Below are 16,018 nucleotides of genomic sequence, written 5' to 3'. Positions count from 1 at the left end.
ACCTGTGCGTGTGTGTTCAATTTTCCCCCACAGAGGCTACAAATTAGAAGCACGCCCCAGAGGACCACAGTCACAGAGAACCACACTCAACATTAGCACACACTTTACATTGCACTCTTACACCCCTGTTTGCTTTGTTTGTTTTGTTTTGTTTTGTTTTTCTCTTCAAGGTCTGTGTCAGTCACAGTTCGAGATCCCCCTCATTCCGCCAAAACATGTCTCGCACAACAGAACATGTTGGCCACTGAGAAGACCTAGAAACATGGCTCAGTGTGGCGACAGACAGCCTCCTCCCTAAGGCTGCTGAAACACTCAAACATCAGACACAGAACCAGCTGGACGGCAACATAACAAGCCTCATGGCACAAGACCCAAGCCAAAGCTACACTCACAAAGAATTAGCCAAGATCACCGGCTCCTTAAGTCACACACTCATCGCCATCCTCAAATTGAGCGACAAGCACGCTGCACAGCTCCAGCAGGAGTTAAGACACGCACAACAACGCATCGAGCAGCTGGAACTGGAAGCTCAGGAACGACGGGAAAGGCCTGATGAGGTGGAACAAGGCGCTGAGGAGGAGATCAACAAGCTAAAAGAAACCCTAGTAGCTAACACCCAAGAAATGGAACAGGTCAAGGCAGACTACGTTGATCGTTCTAACAAGCTACAGTATGCAGAACAGCTACTGGAAAAGGCAAAGGCTGACTTCAGGGATAAAAACAGCAGAATCAAAGCCCTTGAAACTCACCTGGATGAGTCAAGAAACGAGATCAGCCGCCTAACACGACAGTAACATGAGAGGAATCCGATAGTTTCCAAGAGGAACTCAAGCACGCTTACGAACTGCGCCGTGAGCCGTCGAGGACACGACGCGCACCGACCTCACCCATGCCGAGCAGGAACGGGTCACCTGTTCCTGGACTGACACATGAGCAAAAGGTGGAGGGGGTGGTGTTGAAACATTCACCAGCTCCCTCTGAAGAACTTCACCTCACGGCAAAGCCAAAAGAACTTGCCGCAATCAAGTCAAGTCAAGTCAAGTTGAGCTTTATTGTCATTCCGCTACATGCGGGGGCATACAGTGGAACGAAATGTCGTGCCTCAGAGGACCACGGTGCTACATAAATACAGGCATACAGCAATGAAGTAAAACAATATAAACCTATACACAATATCCTACTGATAGATTTGACTATAAATATACTATATACTATATAAAAAAATGTTTTATCTATACATAAACTAAAAAATACAAACAATACAAACTATACGAGTGCTTCAGATAAATACTGTACATGTGCAAGGAGAAACATTGTGAGTCAGCAGCTGGCTTGGGAACAGTGCAGGATGATTTGTAGTGCATGAGCATGTAAACATACGTATATTACTGAGTCTTTTGTGGGATATGTATACACACTGCATTGTGTGTGAAAAGTGACTAGTGCGCATAGAGGAGGAGAGTGTGCTACTACAGGTGGTTTGTACAGGCCCACTCACCTGTGTGTAGCACACTTCGATTGCACAAAAAAAGTTCCATAAGTTTCAGATGGTCCATGTTTCAGGAGGTAGGGGGTTTGTATGGGGTTTCAGAGAGGGGTGGGGTGATTTGAGTTCAGGGCTCTCACAGCCTGGGGGAAAAAGCTGTTGAGCAGTCTGGCAGAGCGGGCTCTGATGCTCCGGTACCGTCTTCCTGATGGTAGAAGCTGGAAGAGACTGTGGGAGGGGTGTGTGGAGTCCTTCACGATACTATTGGCTTTGCTGGAGCATCGTGTGAGGAAAATGTCCAGGATGGAGGGGAGAGGGGCACCGATGATCTTTGCAGCTGTGTTCACTGTCCGCTGGAGGGTCTTGCGGTCTGCTGCTGTACAGTTCCCGTACCAGACAGTGATGCAGCTGGTCAGCACACTCTCAATGGTGCCCCTGTAGAAAGTGGTGAGGATGGGTGGAGGGAGAGCCGGCAGAGGAAGTGTAGGCGCTGTTGTGCCTTCTTGGAGAGTGACATGGTGTTGGTGGTCCAGGTGAGATCCTGAGTCTCAGCCGCAGATCGTCGCATGGCTTGGAACTAAAAGAAGCTCGACATTTTATTTTGTTTATTTTATTTTATTTTTGTTCGACAATGTTTTTCTTTTCTTTTGCTTTCCCCCGAAATGCGACATATGTCTTCATCATTTACTGATACGGAGACTCTGGGTTCGGACCATAAGGTAAACTCATATTACGATTATTACTTGTAAACACCACATTTACGCTTTACGTGGTGAAAGTGAAACTTTAATGATGCATAGTGCTTAAAACCACGTTAAAATTAAATGTTTACGGCAACATGAAGCTGTTAGAAAGCATATAGATTGAGGATTTCCTAGAAGCAAGGATAAAATAACATTTTGTGTACCCACCCTAAAAAAATGAGAGCTGAAATGTGGTACTTTGTCCCAGGGCCGTAGCTAGAGGATTGGGGGCCCCCTGAAAAAATATTGATGTGGGCCCCCCCCACACACACACATATCATATACTGTACAATATACAAGCATGGAGGCCCACATTTATCCTAATAGGTGTTTATTACAAAATAACAAAACAGTTAACAAATAAATGCATATAAAGGTTTTTTACTGAACCTAATGCCTAATGCCTTTACGCCTGAGTAGCGAGCCAGACTACTACCATCTGACCAAGTTTCTCGACTACGCTATATGGTCGGCGGCCGATACGCGCCAGTAGCCTAAATAAAATTGTGGTGGCGGCAGCGGTGGTCAATAGTTTACATGACAACATACTAACCTGTCTTAAAGAAGGTCTTGATAGACTGGGATACAGCAATTCTCCTGGCCTCTCTCTCCTTCTTTTCATTCTGTTTCTGGTAACCTGATTTATATTTTCTTTTCCCCGACATTGTTAGTCAGCATGTACATTAGTGATGGGTCGTTCTTTTTGAACGAATCTTTAATGTGACTCGGGAAGAACGAGTCGTCTCGGAGAGTGATTCGTTCAGTCGCGCATGCACAACATCCTGTAGGTTCTGCACTGAATTAGTTCACCTGTTTCGAGTCTTCGGATTTGAGTCGTTCATTCATCACGTGACAGCCCCATACGCATAACCTATGCAGTGAGAGCCGGAAAGAGAATTGATTAGTTCGTCTCCCGAGTCTTCAAGTTTGAGTCGTTCGTTCATCACGTGACAGCCTCATAAGCTACACCTATTCAGTCTGAGGGAAAAATACTTAATAATAACAATAATAACCAACTCTTTAGTTTATTACCTTTGTTACCACATTCAGTGTTATGGAAAAGAACCATCATGACAGAAATTCACATTTATAAACTGTAATTAAAAAGCTACAATTTGAAACCAGAAACGCATCACGTAACTGTAAGAGTAAATAATAATAATAATAATAATAATAATAACTATGCACCCGTTTGTAAGGAAGCTTGTAAATTAACTAATTTATCTGTCCAATGCTGTCACATCACGTGACAAAAGAACGAACGACTCGAAAGACTCGAGAGATGAACTAATCAATTCTCTTTCCGGCTCTGACTGCATAGGTTTAGCTTATGAGGCTGTCACGTGATGAACGAACGACTCAAACCCGAAGACTCGGGATATGAACTAATCAATTCTCTTTCCGGCTCTGACTGCATTGGTTTAGCTTATGAGGCTGTCATGTGATGAACGAACGACTCAAACCCGAAGACTTGTCAGATAAGAGGTCAGGTGAGCTAATAATAGACAGACCCAGATAAACAATGAATTAATCTTTTATGTTTCTTATAGCATTATAGTTTGTATTGTTTGTAGTGTGATCAACTTTTGCATAAGTAGTAGATGTGTTAGGGAAGTAGCATGTAACATTTTAATTATATTTTGCTAAAATGAACGAAATGACTCGAAAAAAGATTCGTTCATTTTGCTGAACGAGACTCAAAGGTCCGAGTCAGTAAAATAATCCGAACTTCCCATCACTAATGTACATCGCTAACTTCATCTGACGTCTCAACTCTGATTGGTCGTCTTGTTCACGATCTGGAGTGGGACTTCTGAGGATACTTCGTATCAAACTAAACCATTTTTCGGGAGGGTAGAGGAGCAGATATTAGAAAATGTATTTAAACAAATTGCATGTTTTCTGTGGTTTTCATAATGTCTCAGTTATACAACTAATAAAATATTAGAATTATTCACAGAACATGGGCCTATATAGTATAATTCCTGGATTTTGTGGGGCCCCCTGGGCGGTGGGGGCCCCTAGAATTGTCACCACCTTTCACCCCACTAGCTACGGCCCTGCTTTGTCCACTAAAATAAATTTAATCTTACCATATCCAAAAACTCGCTCACTCTGCTGTTATTTAAAAGATTAAATACGCGGGGATACATTTTTAATTAAAATATTCATATTAATCAAGGATTTATTCACTTCTAATGCACCTCATTTTGAAATGTACAGAAATACGTGCTTTAAATGTCCTTTAGTTAAGATTATTTCATTTATTCACTATACTATTTATTATTAATGTCTCATTTCAGTTTTAGTTTGGCTCTAGTTTTGTATTTATTCCAGTCTCGGTTCACGTAGCGTGGATTAAAATTCATAAACAGAGTAAATACATTTCACTAAACATGTTTAAAATAAGTTTGAAACAGTTGTCGGGAGCACGGTGGTGGTGACGCTGAAGGCGAGAGACCATGGTGCTGTAGTTCGTTTATAGCCTAAGTTTAGCTTTTTAGTTCTGCCGCTTTTAATTAGGCTTCAAAATTCGTCAAAGTTATATTATTTTGTGAAGATTATCTTGATGGACAAAACGTGTAAGTTTCATGAACTATGATTGAACACAGAGCTTATTTTTTGCGATTATCTAAAAGCCTATCCCATTGACTTTTTGTAGAGGGAACCAATATGGAGCGAATTTTGTGCCAATAATCATCAAACAAATCCAGTGTTTTGCAAATAAACACAATCTGCTTTGCAAAGAAAAACTGGACTTTCAAACAAACGCAAACTGATTTGCAAATACAAAACTATCTGAGAGAAAATGCAGATGTATGGACAAATATGTATTGTGTGTTACAACTGTGAGACTCATTTGCCTTTTTATGACGAAATGTGACTTGATTTTCTCACAAATGCGGCGGATGCAGGCGGATTTTCTCACATGTGTGCAGACTGATTTTCTCACATGTGTGCAAACAGATTTTCTCACAAATGCAATCCAAAAACAGCAGATGGCGCTGTTGGTCAATTTATGCTAGTCTCGAGACCGAAACACCCGTTGACCTTTTCAGGGAATACAGCAGACCAACATGAGTGGGGAACAGGTGAGTTTCTGTCTTACTATATCTATAATTAACCATTTAGCCTAGGTGTTTTCACAAAGAGTCCCCACTACAATGTTAGTGAGTGAAATTCACAATAAGTGCTGTAAAGTTGTTAACATGATTGATTAGTTCAAAAATCAGGAGTGACATGGCTAAACATTTAACTAGGCAGTCTTTCTCTATAAAAATGATCTGATCCATTCTCTGTACCTCTTATCCTCTGATGGATCGCTGGATATAGAATATATAGGCTACATATGTTGATACAATTGTTCAACATTCAAAACAATGGAGGGGTATAGCAATATATTGTCACTATATATAGTCATTTTAAAATGCAAATGTATTATGGATAGCGACAATATTGTGTACCAAAAATGAAAGCTTAGACAATTTAATTTAGTATCAGATATAGTAATATCACCCAAGAGGTCATTAATTATTTACAAAAAAATGTAAAACAAATCACATTTAGTGCAATATCTAAAACTTTTTAAATGTTATAACACTGTGCAATCATTTGTGTCAAATAATTATGTAATTTTGTAGCCAAGCAAAATGATGAATATTTCTCTTCTGGTGTCACTCTTGTCCTGTGGATTGGGGAGAAGGATCAAGTTCATGCTGATATAATACTAAATTCAGTGTTTTAATAAACAGTGGTCTACCAGTATTTCAGAATGATTTTAACAATGGAATGATTAGAAAATAATCTTTGGGGTCGAAGACCACGAAAATAACTAAAAATACAGATACGAGTATTGCATAGTTTTAAACTGCAAAGGTTCTACTTTTATTGGTGTATAGTCTTAATAACAGAACAATGTGCTTTGGTTGAAATATGAAATATCTCTTTACAGGCCACTTTTAGTTTTAAATGTTGTACAAGGCGTGCATATAAACTATTGTATGCTATATATAAACATAAATATGATAATAAACTATGATATCCCTTATGAAAATTAAAGTTGGTTTTACTATAGTAAAAGTGTGGTAACCATGTTTTTGTTTTTTTGCAGGTTACCATTTCTGTAATGGCAGCTTTTCTGCAAACACCATGGTATTTATTTAGTAAAACCATGGTTAATTTTCGAAAGGGATATCGATGTTTAGATAATATTTCGGTACATTTATATAGCTGAATCACGATAAAGGTCATCTGAACTTAAACTAGTTTGATTATAGTAGCCTATTTGTATAATTAGTTTAGCCTACTCCTTTCAGTACGTTGTCTATGTGTAGTTTTATACTTGTTTAAACTTTTACTGCAGAGGTAGCCTACAACATTTCTCTCCACTGTAGGCTATGTCTCAACATATATAGCAGAATGACAATAAATCTTACTTGACCTAACGTACAAATAAAATTCATTTTTGGTACACAGTTGTCGCTATCCAAAATACATCTTCATTTTAGTATTACAATATATTGTGACAATTTATTGTTATACCTCATGCGTTTTTTTGAATGTTGAACAATTGTATCAACATATGTAGCCTATATATTCTATATCCTGCGATCCAACAGAGGATAAGAGGTACAGAGAATGGATCAGATCATTTTTATAGAGAAAGACTGCCTAGTTAAATGTTTAGCCATGTCACTCCTGATTTTTGAACTAATCAATCATGTTAACAACTTTACAGCACTTATTGTGAATTTCACTCACTAACAGTGTAGTGGGGACTCTTTGTGAAAACACCTAGGCTAAATGGTTAATTATAGATATAGTAAGACAGAAACTCACCTGTTCCCCACTCATGTTGGTCTGCTGTATTCCCTGAAAAGGTCAACGGGTGTTTCGGGTCTCGAGAGACTAGCATAAATTGACCAACAGCGCCATCTGCTGTTTTGGATTGCATTTGTGAGAAAATCTGTTTGCACACATGTGAGAAAATCAGTCTGCAAACATGTGAGAAAATCAGTGTGCACACATGTGAGAAAATCAGTGTGCACACATGTGAGAAAATCCGCCTGCATCCGCCGCATTTGTGAGAAAATCAAGTCACATTTCGTCATAAAAAGGCAAATGAGTCTCACAGTTGTAACACACAATACATATTTGTCCATACATCTGCATTTTCTCTCAGATAGTTTTGTATTTGCAAATCAGTTTATGCTTGTTTGAAAGTCCAGTTTTCTTTGCAAAGCAGATTGTGTTTATTTGCAAAACACTGGATTTGTTTGATGATTATTGGCACAAAATTCGCTCCATAGAACCAGTCTCATGCTAACAGCCGATCCGCCTACAAAGTGACATCACAGTTCCCCCACTCTATATGTTACCCTAAAGGGGAGGAGTTTGTCAATTAAGAATGTTTAGGCCTAAATTACATGAATGATAATATGTTTGATGCTTTTCAAGTTAATCATATAACTTGTTAGAGGTGATGATTATTAAGGTGCTGTCTGTAAGCTTATAAATCCTCTGTAACTTGGATAATGTACAGTTAGTAACTGATGAGGGGTTACGATTGGTCAGTTTGAAAATGGAGGAGATTAAACCTATAAAAGAACAGATGAATGTTTGGAAGAGAGAGAGGAGGTGTTTGTTGGACCAGTAGCCAACTGTGTATCCTATTTATATGAATTGAGTTGTATTTTGAACTGTTTATTTTTGTAAACAGTTTGTTTTCTTTTCTTTTATCCTTGTTTTTTCTTGAGTAATTTTTTTATTTACAATGGACATTTTGCTATGGCCCTTGTTACACCTTTTTGGAATTTGTGGCATTTGGAATTAAAAACAATTTTTCCATGGACATTTCTGGAGTATTTTTTTATTATTATTTTTATTTTTTTTGCTGTTTGTTTAGCCACTGCACCGGCCATCCTACCACAACCCCATAAACTTACACATGCCAGAAACCCTTTTACATTTCAAAATAATATATGTAATAATATATATTCAAAAATATTTGTTTTCTAACTGCTTGTTTTCTTTTTTTAAAAAGGCCTCTAATGCTAGCTTTCTCTATTCTTTTTCTATTCTATCAATTTGTTTTCTTTGTATTTATTATATAATTAACACACACACACAAAAACAAAACAAAAAACCTTGCTATGTGTATTGCATTATAGGCTAATTGAGACTTGTCATGGCACTTGCATATTATTGCTCTTTTGTTGATTTTGATTGCTTCCATTGTCCTCATTTGTAATTCGCACTTTATAAATATTTGTTTGCATGTTAAAACTTGACATGGTCTGCATATCATAATTTGGTCAAAGTTCCGATTTCATATTTGTCTTTGAATTAAACATCTCTTGGTTTTTAGAGATTAGAAAAAAGTTTACCTGGAAACGTCAGCTTAAAACAGCTACTTTGTGTCATCTTCAGATGTTTCAAACTGATTCAGACTGCTCAACCTGTTTTGCATTTATCTAGATTGTATGTCTGTGAAATCCTTCATGGTGAATGGATGACATTTAAGTTTTTCCCCATAATATATAATGACTTGCACATTTGCATGGATAAATTTGTAATATAAAATAAGCGATATAATAGCATTATATAATAACAGTTACTTAGTGTTATAGTTTCCCCTTTACAAGCTCATATAAAGTGTATGATAACAATCACAAAACCTGCAGAATACATGTGAATGTAAATGTATCTTCTATATTTTGACACTAAAAACACTGTCAAGATTCAAAATTCAGTCTGCTGTTATATGGATGTGTTATATTGACAGATGTGTGTTCAAATACAGAACTGTTTCATACTGGCTATAATGTAAATGGTATTTGCCTCTTGCTTCAACTCACTGCTGTTACATTGTCCAAACACAGCCTCGAGTCCTTGAAATTAGCATGTGTGGACGTGAGAGATGTGTGGATATATGTCATACATTCACTGACATCTGTATGCAAACACAGCTGCATGTCACAGCACAACCTAGTTAAAGGATTAACCAAAGAGACAATCGCAATATCGGACTCATTTGTGTGCAATAACTGCATGTATTATTGGTGGGAAATCAATGTAGTACAGTATTTACGTGATTTGACTGAGACTAGTATTCCCATTTAGTCATGTACTCTAAATCCAGCTGAAATGACATTTAAATCCAGAAGTCTTATTGGGATAGCCAGTAAACTAATGGTTCAGCATTGACATAAATGGCATGTGGTAATGGTTACACAGGAGCTCAATGAGTAGACTACTGTAAACCATAAAATAATTGTTTAGGTGGATAAGGTTCAGTGAAATGGAAATTAGGGGTTAACTGAAGGATGCAGCAGCTAATTTCAGAATGGCGTGAATTCATTTTTTTATGTTCTCTGTGGGAGTCCACTTTGAATTTTTTAGAGCACTGGAGTAAGCATTTTTCATCAAATATTAATACATTTCTGTGGCATGCATATTTTCATTATGTACACATTTTAAGGGAAGGCAGTCATTGATTTTGCTTTAATCATAGGTTGTGTTCATCATGTACCATCATTAGTGTTGGTAGCTTTTTAAAATGTTACTTAAATTTCACCTAAAGCTGTGTATAGTATACATTTTTCATCAAATAATAATAATAAACTTCTTTTATTTATTTATTTGCATATTTTCATCTTTTCATCTTCACCTTTCATTAAGGTAAGGCATAATATTGATGGACATTGATTTTCATCTTTGCTTAGTAAATTAGCGTTACAAAAAAAGGTTAAACATGTTCATTTACATATGTGTTAAACAAACAACCTCAGAAAAAAATGGCCCAAAAATCAAACATCGGTGTAATAAGAGGTGATTAACCTCTCCCAACCGGCAATCAGATGGTTGGATGAATTTCTGACATGATAGAAAGTTTGGTAGCCCCTAGTCAAGTCACCTTTATTTATATAGTGCTTTTAACAATACAGATTGTGTCAAAGCACTTAACAGTATCAAATTGGAGGATAAAGTGTCAGTAATGTATAATGATAAGATTAAACACTCAATTTTCAGTTAAAGGCATTTCATTATTGAATTCAGAGATGTCATTGTCTAGCTCAGTTTAGTTTAAATAGTATCTGTGCAATAAAATCGACGAAAATCGCTAGAAATTAAGTGTCCCCCAACTGAGCAAGCCAGAGGCGACAGCGGCAAGGAACCAAAACTCCCTCTGTGACAGAGTGGAGAAAAAAACCTTGGGAGAAACCAGGCTCAGTCGGGGGGGCCAGGTCTCCTCTGGCCAGACAAAACCCGCAGTTCAATTCCAACCCCAGCCATGTCAGAGTTTGTAAAGGGATTATCTGATTCCTGTGGTCTCGTCCCGATGGAACAGTTTAATTTATAATTTAATGTATTTGTTATATTTGTGTTTTATTCATTATTTGAAGTTTTTCATTTATATGTAAGGAATAATTGATGACAGGCCGTTGGATTATTAGAAATACAAATATTTTGAATCCGTTGAATTATTAGAAAATTAATGCACACCATTTATTATTTTTATAATAATTCAACGGACCGAAGTCAATTATTCCACTTATACTACGGTTGTCACACCTCAAGACATCGATCAGATGATATATTTCAAGGCATTCGTCCGGTATTTCTACTTAAATCACTATTGTGAGTTGGATTATTTCTTCCGCATCTCATCCAACGCCTTGCTAATTCCAAAACGTCATTTTAAACCTAGTAACGGAGGCTTGAGCCATTGATAACAGACTAATGCAGATAATACAGTTAATAAGTAAGTTATGAGAGAGAGAGAGAGAGAGAGAGAGAGAGAGAGATTACCTCTGTGCTTCTCTCAATAGTGTTCAGCAGCAATGTCTCTAGTTATAGTGAAACTTAGTTTCTTTTGTTCACAAACAGCGCCAATGTTTTTACCTAGTTTGTGAGAAGTCATGTGGTTTTTAAGTTGTTTACTGATAAAATTGTCAGAGCAGCGCTAACAACATTAGCGCGATGTGTGTTAGTGTGTGTGCAAACTGTAACTGTTATGTATGTGCGGTCTGTGAGGGAGAGAGAGCGATGACGGGAAGAAGTTGGGGTCAAACCTTATCAAGCGATTAATTTGCGTTAAAAAAATATTAACGCGTTACATTTTTTAGATTAATCACCTCCTCAGCCAGGCAAAGCAGAGTGAAGCAAGCATCTCCCACCGGGAACAGGAAGCACCAGCACAGGACATCGGACGAAAAGGACCCAGAGCTGCAGGAGGAAGTAGAGACACTCCAGAACGCCTTGAAAGATCTCTGTGTAGATACAGCACGCTGAGAGCTGCAGGAAAAGGACACCAGAGAGGAGCTGAGTAAAAAACTCCAGCAAGCTGAGGCTCTCCTGATGAGAGCAGAGACTTAAAGAACTTAAAGAAAGAGAAGCCAGGGCCAAGGTCTGTGAGGGCCACCTGCAAAGTGCCCGGGCTGAAGTCAGTGCCCTGGCCCAACAAAGAGACTATTTAAAAGAAGAACTTTACACAGTTCACCGAGAGCTTAAACATTCATATAGACTGCAAAGTGACTCTGAAAGGGAAATGCACACCACAGAATTTCCGCTAACCAGTAAGTCAAGTCAAGTCACCTTTATTTATATAGCGCTTTTACAATACAGATTGTGTCAAAGCACTTAACAGTATCAAATTGGAGGATAGAGTGTCAGTAATGTATAATGATAAGATTAAACACTCAATTTTCAGTTAAAGGCATTTCATTATTGAATTCAGAGATGTCATTGTCTAGCTCAGTTTAGTTTAAATAGTATCTGTGCAATCAAATCGGCGATAATCGCTAGAAATTAAGTGTCCCCGACTGAGCAAGCCAGAGGCGACAGCGGCAAGGAACCAAAACTCCTCTGTGACAGAATGGAGAAAAACCTTGGGAGAAACCAGGCTCAGTCGGGGGGCCAGTTCTCCTCTGACCAGGCGAAACCCGCAGTTCAAAAGTTTATATTTCTATTTTAATTTTGTTGCAATTTCTAACAATAGTAGTATTATGTAGTTAGGTATTTTATTATATTTTAGTTATTTTGTTATTTTTGGTTGATATATCTGGGGATATATCTCTGGGGGTCATCTGGGTGTGCTGGGCTCCGCTGACGATCAGGGCTGTAGACACCATCTCTTGGTGCTGATCCACCATCTGATCGGATACGGACTGAGAAACAGACTAGGAAAGAAACAGACAAATATTAGCGTAGATGCCATTCAACTTACGATGTAACGAGTACATCGTGTGTTATGGGGAGTGTTCCCGGTTCCGGTTGATCTAATTAATGCAGCCTAACAATCCTTTAACGGATTTGAATAATAGAAGCGTATTAATGTGTTATGTGTAAGCCAGGCTAAAGAGATGGGTCTTTAATCTAGATTTAAACTGACAGAGTGTGTCTGCCTCCCGAACAGTGTTAGGTAGATTGTTCCAGAGTTTGGGTGCTAAATAGGAATAGGATCTGCCGCCCGCAGTCGATTTTGATATTCTAGGTATTATCAAACGGCCAGAGTTTTGAGTAGACTGATCCCTTCTAGTCAAGAACTCCCAGTTCGAAAGGGGGGTGAGAGCCCACTGCTCAAGACATCACTTGCCAGCATCCCAGAACCCCCAGCAGCAGAAAGGGGGTGGGAGCCTTTCCAAAGGCTGTCTTCCAGTCACGGTGTGTCACCTAAAGAATTGGATAAGCTGGCTAGAAACATTCCCACTTTCACACCAAACCCTGCAGGAGGCCACCATGTGCATGATTATTTAAAAGACATTGATTTTCACTTGCAAACTGTTGCCAATGTTACCACACGAGACAGACTCTACCTGCTCAGAATCACCGCCAGCTGTGAAGTCCGGAGCTTTCTACACCGACAGCCAGAAACAGTCAAAGTGGATTACCAGCAACTGCAGCAGGCTTTGATTAAAGAATTCTCTGACCCAGAATCAGAGCAAGGGCTGATTACGGCCATGGACCTTAAACAGAGCAGACAGGAAACCATGCAGGCCTTCTACAACAGGCTCAGACAAGCATACTTCGGAGCACGGAATGAGCCAGGAATGGAAGAAGAATTCAATTTCAAAACTCTGTTCCTCCGGAACCTGCACCCAACAGTGAGTCATCATTTGGGGGTTCTGGCTTGCCCACGGACTATGTCCACCCAACAGCTACGAGACTTAAGCCATAAGGCCTATGCCAAAAAAAGAACTGCTTCTGAAAAGATGGGAAAACCCCCCACAATCTATTCTGTCACTAATCAGAGTTCAGAACTTTCCCTAGAGGGCGCCGAGCCACGCCACAGTGACAAACCTGTCAACACAATGTCAAGATCCTTCCCAGCCAGCAGAGGGCAGCGTAGCCATGGTGGTGACCGTCCAAAGCATCAGGCTGGGCACCCCGAGAGATCCTGGGAGAGGTCACAACCACCTCTCAAACGAAAGGGTGAAGCCACCTGGGAGGCTAAGAGACGGTCCAAGGGGTACCGACACTCACAGACACAAGCATCGAGCTCGGACTGCCAGCAGCAGAACCCCTCTCAACATGCCCTGGACAAGCCCAAATATAAACCGTCAGCCGAACAGAACCGGGAAGCTACGTCTGAATCAGCAGAGATCATGAGACTTTTATAGGAGCTCCTCCAGGAAAAGTCCCACAAGGGAGACAAGAAGGATGAGTCAGATCAGTTATGACTGAGCATGAGATCTGACCCTAACGACCACTCAGAGTCCTCTCAAAATGAACCTCCCAACCAGACCACTGCTAATCCACTGTCAACCACAGAACCACATATCCCATCACCAAGTGATGACATCACACAACCATCTCAGCTGACTGTTGAACCACCAGAGCCAGCCAACATCCAGCATCACATCTCAAACACAAACCCCAAAGTACCCGAAAGCGCGGTTTTGGTGGTCTGCCTCCCTGACGAGCCACACGAAACCAGCTCTGACTGCTTGCCAGTCACCACACAAGCCCCAGTGCCAAGACTCCTGGGGAACCTGATCAAAAGGGGGGTGGCCAAAAAACTATACTTGGCCATCACATTGGAGAATGAGGTGAAACTGGACGCCCTCGTGGACCCCCGGAGCTGACCTCACTCTAATGTCAAGCCAACTTTTTGACAGACTTCAGATTGAAGCCAAGAGACAGAATCGAACTCTTAAATATCAGAGGTGTGTGCTGAATGTGCAATCCTACAGCCAAAATGAGGTCCAATTTGAACAGATAGCTCCAATTCACCTGACCATCAGCCCTATGAGCTTAGTACACCCTGTGTACATCTCTAAATTGGATACATTTCCTCTCCTCATTGGCAAAGACCTGTTAGACCGTTTTGAACCCCTGTTAGACTTTAAACAGCTGAAAATTTGGGCTCAAGTGCGAGAACCTCTGCCTCCTCAGTCTCCAAGTTCACCCCAGACAAACTGCCAGGTCACAAAGGTCACAGAAAATCTCAACGCCAGCCGCGGGAACGTCTTGACCCAAGAGCAAGGTTTGAACTCCTGCCCGTCGACCACGGTGACTGCCAAGGGCATCTGTGCCCTGAACTTGAAGTGGAATGACCGATGCTTAACCCATTACTTCCTGGTCCTTCCAGACCTACCACGTGATGTTTACATCGGAGCGGACATTTTGATTCGTCTGAGGGCTCATGTGGACATGATCAATGAAGTGATATGGGCTCCTATGACCTCACAGTCCCCCACTGTTCCTGTCAACATTGAGAACCTCCTGTCAGGCGAAACCATCCCTGAGGCCTGCACGCTTATCAACGAACAAGAGACTGTAGTACCAGTATGCACCAAAGGGGTCGCTGTTCGACTCAACCTGCGATGCGGTCAAACCTTCAGCCACCCATCGGGCTTCTTCCAGCCTTCACCCGAGTGTGGGGAACTGGGCCTCACTCTGGAAGCTACACCCCTCGTTGAAGTGACCCAACGCAGTGTACATCTTGTTCAACAACTGCACAGCAACGGATGTCAGAGTGCCTAAGGCCTACCGGCTGGGTTGGCTAGTGAGTTATGACTTCCATGACTTTGAACTGATTTTACCAGTAATTGGACCCATCCCAGATTCAGTGATTCCAGAAGGAAGCTCAGGCCACACAGTGTCAACAGCACCCTTCAAGATCATCACCGTAACTTCAGTCATGCCAGTGGTCAAGGAGCAGGTGTGTAGAACAGAGCTAACAGAAGACCAACATCTTGCCGTGTATACAGTCTCTAACCACGCCACCGGCGAGACTGACAGTGTTGCTGCACCTCTGACTGCACACAAGACAGAGGAATTAATGACAAAAGAGCCATACCCAGGTTTTGAGACACAAGTCCAGCAAATTCTGAAAGATGCTGATGCCATACAGGAGGATGCAGACCGCCACAAACTCCGCCAAGTCCTGTACAAATACAAAGAGTCATTTGCCAAAGACTCTTTAGACTGTGGCCTCACTAACCTTCATGTTGTGTGGATCCCAACGCACCCAAGAGCTCCACCCACTTTTGTCAAGCAATACAAGATCCCCCTAGAATCGTACAAACCTATACAGGAGATCATCAACTCTATGCTTGAGAAAGATGTCATCCGTCCGTGTAACAGCACCTATTCTGCCCCCATCTGGCCTGTCCTTAAACCAAACGGAAAGTGGCGACCAATAATTGACTATAGGAAACTGAATCAACAGGTGCCATTATCACGGTGGCCCATGACACAGCAGGACCAAGAAATACCAAGGATCAGAGGAGCCACAATCTTCTCCACTCTTGATGTGGCCTCAGGATTTTGGACTATACCAGTG

At 40.6% G+C, this 16,018-nt stretch overlaps 1 pseudogene; it reads left to right on the top strand.

The window, feature by feature from the left end:
* The first annotated feature begins 215 nt into the window (after nt 1–215).
* LOC131554188 (uncharacterized) lies at nt 216–13,850 on the top strand (annotated as a pseudogene).
* The last annotated feature ends 2,168 nt before the right edge of the window (nt 13,851–16,018 follow it).

The sequence above is a fragment of the Onychostoma macrolepis genome, chromosome 15, assembly GCF_012432095.1.
Source record: "Onychostoma macrolepis isolate SWU-2019 chromosome 15, ASM1243209v1, whole genome shotgun sequence".
NCBI classification, from domain to species: domain Eukaryota; kingdom Metazoa; phylum Chordata; class Actinopteri; order Cypriniformes; family Cyprinidae; genus Onychostoma; species Onychostoma macrolepis.
This window is presented reverse-complemented; position numbering and strand designations above follow the sequence as displayed.